The sequence below is a fragment of the Taudactylus pleione genome, unplaced genomic scaffold (genome assembly GCF_031769625.1).
Source record: "Taudactylus pleione unplaced genomic scaffold, aTauple2 ptg000032l, whole genome shotgun sequence".
NCBI lineage: Eukaryota > Metazoa > Chordata > Amphibia > Anura > Myobatrachidae > Taudactylus > Taudactylus pleione.
Window position 1 is genome coordinate 32,258,736 of NW_028284434.1, and position 8,765 is coordinate 32,267,500.

Below are 8,765 nucleotides of genomic sequence, written 5' to 3' on the forward strand. Positions count from 1 at the left end.
ATATGCTAGCAAATAATTTATATTTAGGAAACAGACTTCCAATTTAACAATGTTTTAATAAAGGAAATGGCCTAATGTGATTCTAAGTGGTTACTCCACTTTAATAGAGAGGAACTGTTTAGAAAACCGGAAGTGATGTCACTAAGGAGCTCTGTCAATTCTTGTTTGTCATTATTAGAAGGGGTATAAATATTGGATACCCCACAGGAGCTAAAATATCCCTTGAAGAAGTCCAGGATACGGACGAAACGCGTTGGAGGCTGCTATTATCTTTCCATTCATGAACTTGCCATTTTTATCAGATAAGCTACGATTTTTATTCCTATTTATTCTGATAAATCTATAGTCCTTTTTTATATATACACATTTTTGTCCTTGGTTTTATGTGTTTTTATGTCATTTATCCTTCATGTAGGAGGATATCTATTGTTGTGTCTGATTAAAACTAATTCATGTTATTTTAAATGAATTTTTGCACTTTTATTGATTCACATTTTAAATTATTTATGCATTTTTTGCACATGTTTATGGAATGTTATGATTGTTAATTTAGTTTATGATCCTTGAAGGATCTCTGCAATAGCACTTTAGTCATATAGACCGTTGTTATTTTATAAGTTATATTTTATATATAATAAATTGCATAAATATTTGAGGATAATGATAATTTGATATTACTATCCTGGCATTAGCACTTTTATTGCACGATATCACTTTATATTGTTAGCACTTTATAATAAGTTATATAAGCACAGTAGGCGCTCTATACCAGCTCCTTGTATTTTCTATATATTAATATATGTATATATATAAACCCATCACACTGATGCACATTTGCACATATATATATATATATATACATACACTTAAACAATCGCATGTGTATCCACAATGCATGCACACATATACACAGTTGCTATTGTAAATATAAACACACACACAGCACATGTTTGCGCTGTACACAACCCCTGCACACAGCGCAGTGTTTGCTCTGCGTTCAGACGCACAACACACACTGCTGAATTCCTGTAAATATCTCACTATTACTTATGCAAGCACATATAGAAAAGGTTCCCTAGCATTAAGAAAAGGTTTTGTTAGACAATCATTATGGTATAAAGTGTGCATATATGATATCTAAGGTATAGAACTTAGTAGTCATGTCATGTTTGGTATCATACTGACACCCTGTTTAATTCCAGATATTTGAATCTATTGGCGAAGGAGTCGCATCTTGCGTTCGGTTGGGTATGGATTATAGGGAATTATTGGTTAGAATATGTACTTTGTATGTAGTGTTATCTCGTCTGGAGGGATGGACCATATCCCTGTTGTCAACATATGAATTGTCCAATGAACTACAGCATACTACAAAGACCAAGAACCAATGGAATTATGTTTGTCTGTCTACATTGTTGTTATCTGTGATCAGAGGCGTCACTAGGGTTGGTGTCACCTGGTGCTGTAATGCATGGTGACACCCCCCCCCCTCCACCCAAAAAAAAAAAATTGAGACCAAGATGCGCAGCGCCGCAAACTTTTCCCCCTTACCTGTCCAGCATTCACACTGTGCTCCTCCCAGGATGCCGGGCGCACCCAGCGGGCGTAACGATGCCACGCCCGGTATTCTGGGTAGCAGTGCTTAAAGTGGTCCTAGAGACGTGGTGGAACGACCGCCCCATCCTCAGCAATTTATCAATAAAAGGACAGCATGCGCCTAAGGCATATGGTGCAAAAAAGGGGCGTGATCTCGAAAGAAAATGGCATGTTCATACAATACTATCCCCAATTCAAATTACAACGCACAGTAGCACAATCTTATTCACATTACACCGCACATAGTACCACTTATTCACATTGCACCATAAATTAGTGTCCCTTATTTATGTTACGACACACAGTAGTGCCCCTTTTACACAATGCCCACAGTAGTGCCCTTTTTATATAATGCCCACATTAGTGACCCTTATACACAATGCCCATAGTAGTGCCCCTTAAACAATGCCCCCAGTAGTAGTGCCCCTTATGCAATGCCCCCTGTAGCTCTGCCCATTTAAGCAGTTCCCCCTTAAGTAGTGCCGCTTTATGCAATGTACCCTGCAGCTGTGCCCAATATGCAATGCCCCCTATATTATAGCCCATCATGCAATGCCTCCTGTATTAGACCCCCATATACTGTGCCCCGAGTAGTGCCCTTACACAGTGGCCTCAGTAGCGTCCCTTATGCAGTGCCCCTTATACAGTACCCCAGTAGCGCCCCTTATGCAATGCCCCTTATATAGTACCCTCAGTAGCACCCCTTATACAATACCCCAGGAGCTCCCCTTATGCAGTGTCCCCAGACAGTAATGCCCCTTATGCTGTGCCCCCAGTAGTACCCTTATACTGTGCCCCCTATACACTATCCCCAGTAGTGCCAATATGCAGTGGCCCCAGTAACGCTGCTTATGCTGTGCCCCCACCCCTGTGCAGTACTACTTACCTTCCTTTATGAAGTCCAGGCTGGCTTGTCCGGGTGGCGGGCACACACCTCCTTCTTCTCCATCCCAGAATGGAAAGGTATATTTCCCCTTCAGCCGGCGTGCCGCGTGCCTGATGACGTCACCGCGGCCAGCGGCCAGCGTCCAGAGCCACACACAGGCAAAGAGAGATGCTCTGTGCCTGTGTGTGGCTCTGAACGCCGGCCGCGCCGCAGTGAGAGACTTAACTCACCCGCAGCGGCGGCTGCAGGGCCAGTCCATTTGGGGTCGGCAGGGGGTGTGCGGGCAGCGTACGGGTCTGTGGATGGGGTGCGGCCCGCATGTGTGTGTGTTGCTCTTTTTGGTGTCACCCTCTTGAAGGGTGACACCCGATGCAGGCCGCACCCCCCGCACCCCCCTAGTGACGCCACTGTCTGTGATCTGTAAAGTATATAGCCTGCTTGCTGCCCCCAATATACAGCCATTCTCCTTGGATGACCGCAGGCTTCTGGACTGATGATTGTATGCTGGGACCAGTGCGCGGTCGTATGTATTGGGCTGTATCTTATTTTCTGTATTTAATTGTCTTTGCGCTAATTGTGCTAGAACAAAGTGTGTACCTTTCTTTTTGAATGCAATTAGAATTTTTATGCTTTGGAACCACAATTATTGTCTGGACAGCGATTATTTCTCTCTAGCAATTTAAGGGTATTCATAAAACCTAACCTCCCGGGGGGGGGTGCCTAACCCTAAGTCCCCCCTCGGGAACCCTAAACCTAACCCTCCCCCCCGTGCGGCTATCCGCGCTTGGCTCCCGGCGTCCCTTCAATCGGGATGCCAGGCTTCAGTCTCCTGGCATATGTCTAATGACAGGCGTCGGCATATCGATGCCTGTCTTTAGACCCTTGCCAGGATATGACAGTCGGGAAGCCAGCGGTCAGGATTAGGTCCGCCGGCTTCCTGACTGCATACCACTCCTGCAGCAGGGGCAGACTGTGAAGCCTCCTCTTGTACAGCACAGGGAGCGATTCTGCTCGTCTCCTGTCTCCGCAGCCAGCAGCAGCTCTCACAGAAGCAGCGCTGTAACTGTTCCCACGCTGCTGCTGGCGGAGCTTCGTTAAAAACGTTAAAACAAAAAAAGAAAAAAAAAAGATTACCCTGGGAAGTTTATTGTGAGATGACTGCAATTACTCAGACTCAATGTAAATTATCCACAACTGTGATGCCAATATGCAGTGTATACTGTAGGTGGGGTGGAGGGTACACGTGGGGTCCCGCTACTTCTAGTATATCTTGAGATTTCTACTTTTCTTTTTTAAGATTCCTAAGTTGCAGTAACTGCCCCAAATATCCAAAAGAAGAGTTATATATTAATTATTTAGTTGGAATATGACAGTCATATGTTTTTCATTCCTACTGCTTCCACTGTCAGGGAAAGAGTTGATTAATGGGACATATCTGCAGATAATAATACGCACATAAGTTTTGTATGGACAATTGCAGAGTCCTTTCGGAACTAACCACAAGAAGAACGCCTATGAGTCCACCTTTACTTTTTTAAGTTAATTTCAGCAATATAAAAAAAAAACTAAGCAGACAAAAATGCCTTTTAATTTCATCCTATAAAAATAAACTTTCTATTTATAGTAAAATTAATAAAAGGAAAATCTGATGTTTGCACAATGCTAACACCCAACGGTGCAGAATGCAATCACCACACTAGGGGCCTGATTCAGTAACTGATCGCAACTGCGATTGCAATAGCGATTACGCACGCAGTCTGACTGTGAAGATATGCTAATGACTGCAAACGCAATGCCGTCGCAGCACAACATAAGGATGCCCCCTTTACCTCACCCACATTAGTAATACTTAGCAAGACTACGAAACCATCGGTAACATGGAGTACAATCGCAGCCTCACGCACACTTGCACAAGCTCTGACCTTACTCAGGAATTGCTAACCTCATCGCACGCAGTGAAAGGCCAAGCTACGTGTGGAATCGCAGTGGATCATATATGCACACCCAGGTTGCAACAGCGTTCAAATACATGGACACGCCTGCGTTTCGCCGACCACTCCCCCGTCACCACCCCCAAATGGTGCTTCCTGTCAATCACTCTGCAATGGGTCTGCATTGTCACTTTGATCGCAATCCCGATCACAGTGAGGTGTTTGCGCACGCACACTGCGATACACACGCAGTACGTAACAGTCACCCAATTGCATGCGTTATTGCAGCTGCAATTGGTAGTGAATCAGGACCTAGAAGCGAAGTTACTGGGATGACTAAATGAAGCCTATTATAACTGCAATTAGTTCAGACTAAAGATAAAAATAAATATTAAAAATGTAAATGAAATTGTACAAGTATTTACCTGTGTGAGTGCCACATTGTCTAACCAGGCATCCAAGTGGTGCAGATGTGAGACTGAATGACAACAATATCATTATCGTTCAATCGCTCATAGACATCGACAAGTAGATACGCACCATAAGACATAGCACGGTTACACTGTAACAAATCACAATTAGGTGTTATCAGAGCTATAGCCTGTATATATCATTACTATCTGTGCTAGAATACTATAAGTGAGGTCTACTATTGACCCTGACCTTGTGTGCATTCTACTATAATATGGGGGTGTAGCCATGCACCCTCCTGTGGCCATGCCCCCACGAGAGCCCAGGCCTGTCTTAAGCCTTAGCACCAGGGGTGTATCTATAATGGGTGCCGGGTGTGCATGGCCCACACCACACACCCTGTAGCCATTTATTAAATACTTACCTCTCCAGAGTCCTGCGCTGGCGATACCATCATTGTACAAATTGCCTGGAAAATAGCCGCCATGCCACTATGCCTGTGCAAACCCCCAGGGGTTTGCACAGGCATAGTAAGGAAGCGACCGGGAAAATGGCTGTTGCACCATTTGCCCGGTGACTGTCACATGCGCAGTAGACTCCAGCATAGCACTAGAGTCTGCTCTAGTGCCCAGTTTGCTGCACTCAGTGCAGTCCCGGCCGCTGGATAGAGAGGAGGGGGCCTGGGATAGAGACTGCACACAGGTCCCCTCCTCTCTTAATACTCCCCTGCTCGGTGCCACTGGGTGTAGAATGCTTAGTCTCAGAGTATGCAGCAAACCTGATTGTGTTGATATCACTGACATAGTTTAAACATGCAATTTTCTCTTTGCTAAGGTGCCCATCCACTAGATGATTTATGTGAGCGATTGAACAATGACGATTTCGTTATCATTCAATCGTTCATAAATCATTTGCAAAAAAGTCTAAAACATCCAATAATGCGCGTTCCCGCTGGTCATTTAGACATCTATCATCGTGCAAACATTCTGGACAACCTGATGATATCATCAGGTTCAGCATATTTGCAGATGATTGATGAGCCTGTACTGAACAACTGCTCATTCAGTGTAGGCTCATCACAGACTGACAAACGACTGCACGATTACAATGTCTTAATCATGCAGTCGTTTTCATATCTTTAGGTGGATGGGCACCTTAAGGGGTCTATTTACTAAGCAGTGTTAGGAGACAGAGTGAGAAGTGATAAGGTGTCAGCCAATCAGCTCCCAACTGTCATTTTTCAAACACAGCCTGTGAGATGACAGTTAGGAGCTGATTGGCTGGCACCTTATCACTTTTCACTCTGTCTCCTAACACTGCTTAGTAAATAGACCCCTTAGTCTGTAACCACATCTGACAGCAACCAAAGATTGAGATTAAACGTTTGTTTATTTAAATAGATCTGGAATAATCGTATTTCTAGAACACAGATTTATGGACTCTGGATTTGTGCCAGATGCTTCTGTACAGTATCTAGATTTGTGTCACCCTCATATGCCTGAGCAGCTGGAACGAGGGTGGGCAAGCATAAGTAGAGTACATGCAAGTTTCCTTTTGGACTTTTACAGCAGTATATGTTCAGAGTGTAAAGTGCATTACACTGTAATTGAGACTCTTTATGTGCATGTATATGTGTATGTTATATTTGCATTCAGAATAAATACACGGATGGCGTTACCAGGAAATGAGGACTCAGCAAATCCCCCATGTGAACCTTGGTCTTCAGTTGAGTCTTTACTGCTGTGGGACTAAGGATAGGAGATTGGAGCATATGCAGTGCCAGATTAAGGTCCACATGGGCCTGGAGCTGAAATTTATGAAGGGCCTATTGCAGGCCTGGCCAACCTGTGGCTCTCCAGCTGTTGTGAAATGTCAAAGACTAATTTACATAATTCCATATTTACATATGCTTTATGCTGTATAATGAAGCAGTTCAGGAGATACAATAGGGCATTTGTACGTCCATTTTGTTTCTCTGTCTAAACTCACATTTAAATGGAAATTAAAATTAGTGTGTGTCTTTAAGGCCACTCCCAAGGAAAACTGTTTATCTAACACAGTGAACAAGAGCATGTCCATTTATGTATACTTGTGCTGAAGAAAATACTTAAAAGAATTCAGTTTTGATTCTGATTGCCAAGGAGGAGCTAGCAAGAACAAGCTTTGTCTATCTGATAATGTTAGTGGGTGTATAAGGGGGGTGTATTACTTGAATATTGTAATAATGTATAAGTACTGTATGATAATGTCAATCGGGGTTGTTTTTGCTGCATCAACCCTGGGAGAATATGTCCCAGTTAAGGGCTTGATCTATTTATTTAATTAATTAATAAAATGACAAATTCTTAAGTATACTGGATTGGAGTAAATTACTTATTATGGAACAACACCTGGTTAAAGGTAATTTAAAGAGAAACTACAAGTCCCAGCATGCCTTGCCACAGTTTTGTAATTAGGAAATGCTAAAACTCTGGCAAGGCATGCTGGGACTTGTAGTTCCATAACAGCTGGAGAGCCACAGGTTGGCCAGGCCTGGCCTATTGTGTGCCACCACAGGTGATGTGACTAGCACCGTGGAAGTGCGACTAGTGATGTGGGGGATGTGTTTGAATTTGTGGGGGGTGGTCTGTACAGAGGGTGTGGCCTGTGTCAAAAGGTGTGACTAGCGACTATCTTGAAAAAACTCAATCTCCCTCCCCTCTTCACTTTCATCAATCGTGTAATGTGAGAATCTACAAATTAATAAAGAGAATGGTTATTTAAATGTAATACCCATCTACTAAAGTGGCTATAGGTCACTTAGTGATGTCATGAATGTGAAATATTTCTATATATTAAAAAACAAGACCTTTCCTTATTAATAGCTATACTGAGAAGATATTAGATCAGGAGTGGTGGGGCAGAGCAGCAGAGAGTGGGGTGACTAAAGGGTTGTGGGGATGGAAACAGTGGGGAGGGGGGACAGGGTGGAAGGGAGTTCTGGACTGAATTTACCCGGCACATACTAGTGTGTATATATATATATATATATATATATATATATAGATATATATATATATATATACCCTCCAACATCTCTCAGTTGAAAACCGGTACAGGGAAGTGGCCACTTTTACAGGGGGCGTGGACATATATAAAGGGGGCATGTCCACGGGTACTGAAGACTGGAGGCAGCTGGCCCTGGTTGGTAATTATGTCAGCGTCAGTGCCTACTGCCAAGAACTACGGAGGACGGAGCCACCTGTCACTCAGCAGCGCTGCGGGAGTCGGTGTCCCCACAGCGCGCTATAGAATTCAGGAGATTGTACTCATCCGGTACAATCAGTACAGCCCCTGTTTTGCCGGTACAGACCGTTAAAAAAACGGTACTGTACCAGCCAAATCGGTATAGTTGGAGGGTCTGATAGACTATTAACCCACTATTGCGCATAAATGTGTGTATTTAATAAATATATATCAGAAACAGGCGGCGCTCCTGGTGCCTTAGGAAATAAATCCATCACTAGCAGAGTCATTTCTATCTGATAGATGATTTCATAGAAATTACTTTGTATAGTTTTATTTCTTAAGACGGCGGGAGCACCGCCTATTTCTTCTATATGTTTTCTCCTCTCCCTGCAAGGAAAGGTAATGAGGAGGGCACCGGGCGCAAATTACTGACAGCAAAGCATTTGGAGTGTCGGTTTATGGCTGTTTTAATACATATAGCATATGCTATATACTATATGCTATAGTATATGCTGTACACACAAAACCTTTTTGGGGGAGGCTTTGGCTTACATTAAGAAGGACTTGTGGTCAGTTATTAACTTATATAAGTAAAATGGTGCCCCATAAACTATATATATATATATATATATATATATATATATATATATACGCCACAGGCAGCACACTGTTTGTTTTTTCCAGCCTTTACATGACTATTGCAGAGTACTAGA